Source organism: Coregonus lavaretus (genome assembly GCF_964263955.1).
Source record: "Coregonus lavaretus genome assembly, contig: HAP1_SCAFFOLD_1117, whole genome shotgun sequence".
Taxonomy (NCBI): domain Eukaryota; kingdom Metazoa; phylum Chordata; class Actinopteri; order Salmoniformes; family Salmonidae; genus Coregonus; species Coregonus lavaretus.
This window is the reverse complement of record NW_028162834.1, coordinates 25,368-31,011: the sequence shown is the minus strand read 5'-3', so window position 1 is coordinate 31,011 and position 5,644 is coordinate 25,368.

Sequence of the window (5,644 nt, the reverse complement as noted above, 5' to 3'; positions counted from 1 at the left end):
ACATCCCCGACTGTGTAATCCCTTAGGTCCTATTTAATCTCTGTAATCGTCCTGGTGGCAGAGGGATATTGCTTCAACCGTCTCATTACCACCTGAGAGGAGAGGATCATCAATCCACGGACTCTTCACTGAGGCTGTGTCTGAAATGGCACGTTAGTATGCCTTATATGATTTATAAGACGTATTTATTTTATTAGAGTGTCATGCATCTTCATGATGCCCAGCCCATATGGGTTTATAAGACACTGCATTTGTTGTATACAAATACAATTATTATACTTATATATGCACATACATACATACATACATACATACATACATACATACATGTATTACTCGCTGTACATACACATTTGTATTCTTACTGAAAAGAACAACTTATACAACTTATCTCGTCTTCCAAGCTTTAGAAATAAAATCTTCAACCAGGAACACTTATTTTCTGAATTGCCATTCAAGTTTTTCTTCATCACTACTCCAGAATAGTTCTGGTTTCTGTCGTTGCATTCTTTCAAACATGTTACTCTTACATCATCATATAAAGTACAATAAAATAATAAAGTGCAGTTCATTCTCGATCTCCCCTAAATCTCAGACTGTACATAGCCACTCTTCTTCATCTATGGCATTGAACCTACCTACTTCAATTGCCAGAGGCAGTATACCGGTTCTCAACTGGGCACACAAGGACCTTTGACTTCTTGTTAGGTGAGAGGTGACATAGGGTTCTGGATCATAGCTGTTTTTGATTCAGAGTTTTGGTTTTAGCCATAAATCAGTCAACCATTTTTCTTTGAAGCTAAGGGTTAACTTGTGTTTGATCATGTTGACATTGCAAATCGAGCACACAGCAATACTATATCCATAGAGTAACATTGGCAGTAGAATGGCCGTACTGAAGAGCTCAGTGACTTTCAACTTGGCACCGTCATAGGTTGCCACCTTTCCAACAAGTCAGTTAGTCAAATTTCTGCCCTGCTAGAGCTGCCCCGGTCAATTGTAAGTGCTGTTATTGTGAAGTGGAAATGTCTTGGACCAAAAATGGCTCAGCCGCGAAGTGGTAGGCCACACAAGCTCACAGAACGGGACCGTCAAGTGCTGAAGCGTGTAGCACGTAAAAATTGTCTGTCCTCGGTTGCAACACTCACTACCGAGTTCCAAACTGCCTCTGGAAGCAACATCAGCACAAAAACTGTTTGTCGAGAGCTTCATGAAATTAGTTTCCATGGCCGAGCAGCCTGCATACATGCCTAAGATCACCAAACGCAATGCCAAGCGTCGGCTGGAGTGATATAAAGCTCACCGCCATTGGACTCTGGAGCAGTGGAAACACGTTCACTGGAGTGATGAATCACGCTTCACCATCTGGCAGTCTGACGGACGAATCTGGGTTTGGCGGATGCCAGGAGAACGCTACCTGCCCGAATGCATAGTGCCAACTGTAAAGTTTGGTGGAGGAGGAATAATGGTCTGAGGCTGTTTTTCATGGTTCAGGCTTGGCTCCATAGTTCCATTCCATATTAATGCCCATGCTTTTGGAATGAGATGTTCGACGATATGTTTGGCCATATAGTGTATGTCATTGAGTTCCTTTGTCCAAGGATAGTTATGTGTTTTATCCCAGTTTATTATTTTTTTTGTTATCCTGTCCTCTGGCATATTGATAAGAGGGTTCCATAATCTAATAATTTCACCCCTCTGTCTTATTTCACAGTGCTCCCATCCCATGTCTCCTTGAATAGCAAGGCTTGGAGCAAGCTTATGCACTTCAAGGGAACATCTTATGGCTCTGTTTGGAATAGAATGAACTGTTTTGGCTACATCACAACCCCAGATTCCAGCAGCATAGTTCAATATAGGACACACACATTAATTATAGTGAACTATAAGTACACAATTAACCTATGGGCCCTGGTCAAAAGAAGTGCACTATAAAGGGAATAAGGTGCCTTTCAGACACAACCTGAATCTTATGGAATGTGCCTGAAAAGATCTCATATCACTATGCTTTAGAGATTAAAGCTTGGCCCTTTTATATTTCAAATCAAATCAAATTGTATTTGCCACATGCGCCGAATACAACAGGTGTAGACCTTACAGTGAAATGCTTACAAGCCCTTAACCAACAATGCAGTTTTAAGAAAGAATACCCCAAAAAAATCACAAAAGAATTCAATATAAAATAATACGAAATAAAAGTAACAAATAATTAAAGAGCAGCAGTAAAATAACAATAGCGAGGCTATATACAGGGGGTACCGGTACCGAGTCAATGTGTGGGGGCACCAGTTAGTCAAGGTAATTGGGGTAGAGTTATTAAATGACTATGCATAGATAATAAATAGAGAGTAGCAGCAGTGTAAAAGAGGGGTGGGGGGCAATGCAAATAGTCTGGGTAGCCATTTGATTAGATTTACTAGTGGTAATGATTGTTATATATAAAGACAATTCCTCTGCTGTCTTTTTTCCTGCTGTGGCTCTCTGTTCTTTGTCACTGCTTTTTGGAGAATCCCTCTGGCTCCACCGTGATTCAATTACATGTGATAAAGGGGGACAATGCCCAGAGTGGAGGAGGTAATTTGAGACAAAAGGGGACCATTATGATGCTGTAGCTACCTCTCCTCTCCCCAAGGATGGTTCACTGCCACCATGATGATCACTTTATCAGGGGCAACGTGGAGCCCTGCTTTTAGGCTCTGCAGAGCCAACATGGACCCACTCCACATAGGCTTTACAGAGCCAAAACTGCCCCTGTTCTCACAGGCTTATCAAATCCAAACTGAACAAAGACATCACAGGCTTAATTGTTTCAAAGTGGAGTCCACTGTAACAGGTTGGCTAGATGGAGCCAAGACAGCGCCGGCGGCAATTGGCTTCCACAGCCCAAATGGAGACACCACTTTCAGGCTTTTATGGACTCAGTTGTGTTGCCATTAACTCTCTGCCTCACCTCCATTCATCTGCAGTCTTTTGATGGGGAAATACAGAAACAGTGTATGCCTGTTCTGTTGATTGCCCGTCAATAGAATAATAAAGTTGTATATACCCCTGTAGCTCAGTTGTTAGAGCATGGCGCTTGCAACGCCAGGGTTGTGGGTTCGTTTCCCACGGGGGGCCAGTATGAAAATGTATGCACTCACTAACTGTAAGTGGCTCTGGATAAGAGCGTCTGCTAAATGACTAAAATGTAAAAATGTATTGAATTGAATTGCACTGAACTAAATTGGGGTTGGAGCGAGGCATTTCAATGATATTACGTTGAACCAACGTGGAACAGGCGTTGAATTGACGCCCGTGCCCATATGCAGCAGGTTAAATCACCAATCCACATAACAAAACTGAGCGGGGGGAAATAAAGATTAACTTCTCAATGAACAATTCCTTCCTTTCTGATAGGGGATGTAATTCAAAAGCTAAAAACCCTGCATGAGGAGAGGTTATCTAATTTCCATTAAATAAAGCTGGACAGAGTGTTAGCTATACCTGTTGTGGGCTACAGCAGGATGTCAGGTTAACCTAGGGGTGTGTGTGTCTATCTTGATAAGAGATATAGGTTTAATATCCCCACAGCTCCATATCACTGATCATTGGATCAGTGGAGATAACACTGCTAACCTCCTGTCACACAACACTCCACAACCTGCTATTGCACCACACACTCAATTAAAAAAGTATTTTCTCCCCCCCCCCCTAACCACCAAACCCAATTCCCTGGTCTGATAGCATCACTCTTGTCTTCTCTCAGATCTTAATGATGGCTGGAGAGGAGGAACACACACTGTGTACAGATTTGGACATCAAACCAAACTGGGAACATAGTGTTGTCTGTGTCGTTGTTGTCGCTAGTCGTTTGTCATTAATACCATTCCAGCCAGTCCACAGGAAAACATACTACAGTTTACTATAGAATACTACAGTACTTAATATATAATTCTGTAGTAAACTGTAGTATACTGTAGAATAATATACTACACACTGTAGTATCCCTCGATCATGTGTAGTACTTACTATAGAATGTTGTAGTATACTGTAGAATACTATAGTAAATACTACAGTATTATTTAAAAAAAAACACTATAGTAAATACAACAGTAATGTCCACAAAAACACTATAGTGTCTGCAAAAAAACACTACAGTTTTCTAACTATAGTAATACTACAGTAATTCACTTGCATATACCCAACCCATTCCTCTCCCCCATATACCAATTTGTGCCACCCATGAGTGAGAAACCTACATGCCAAGTATAGACCATATATTGTGTTCCCTACAGGTTATAGAAAAGAGAAGAAGCTGTGAATTATCCGTTCAGACCACAGTTCTACCTACCTACAGGTTATGGAACATTTGCTCTTTTAGTATTTGTCCAATAGGTTTCCTGATGGAGAAAGCCTCCATTTCTATGTCAAAGATAATAAAACATAAGCAATACTACAGTAATGTCAGCAAAAACACTACAGTAATTACTACAGTATATACTATATATAAATAGTGATGGGAAGTTTGTCTCTTTTTACTGACTCAGATCTTTTCAACTCGTTCAGTTAAAGGAACTCACCTTTCGACTCATTTCGTTCATTTGATACAGAAATGTCAAGAACTGTCGAATGATGATGAACTGAAAACTCGAAAGAGTCATGATTCTATCAGCCTCTTGTTCACCATAGGAGGCTTTTTGGAACTGTCTTTTCTGACTGAGACTTATGAAAGTGTGCTTCAAACAATGTACATTTGTGATTGCTAGGCATACAAATAACATTATGTATTGATACCTTTGAAACGAGGTTCAGTTGCGGCCGCAACCAGACTAGATTGTGAACGACTCTTGGCGGAATCCAATTGCTTGACTGCTGCGAGAGAGATGAGCACAATATCGTTCTCGAACTGCAGCAGTCACCCAAACGGTTCGTTCTCTAGTTCAAGTGTTGAGCAGAGGCAAGCTGTGTACGTTTTGGTTCTACAAAGCGGTGTCCATCAACAACATTAAATAATCAATTAATTTGATTAATTATTGCACCATGCGATCAATTATCAGTTCTAAACATGTATTTTTCTTCTCTTCAGCATGATCTATTTTCCAGTTGGTGGTCGGAGCATGTCTCTGGAGCTGCTGATCCGGGGGAGCGTTTAATCCTGCTGTAGGATTAATCGCGACCAGCAGGTCAAACTAACGACAAAAATTTACGAGTCACTCAGGAAAAACTAATCATGACTCAACGAGTCAGTAAAATTTGTCGTTAAAAAATAACGAATAGTTTGCGAACTGCCCATCACTAATAGTAAACTTTAAATAGCCTACTATAGAATACTACAGTAATGTCCGCAAAAACAGTACAGTAATGTGCGCAAAAACACTAGTGTCTGCAAAAAACCCTATAGTATTCACTGTAATGTGTTTGCGGACTTTATGTAGTAGGCCTATTCACTGTAGCTTTTTTGTGAAAAGTAAAAATACTTCAAAGTACTACTTAAGTAGTTTTTGGGGGTATCTGTACTTTACTATTAATTTTTTTGACAACTTTTACTTTTAGTTCACTACATTCCTAAAGAAAATAATGTAGTTTTTACTCCATACATTTTCCCTGACACCCAAAAGTACTCGTTACATTTTGAATGCTTAGCAGGATAGTAAAATGGTCAAAT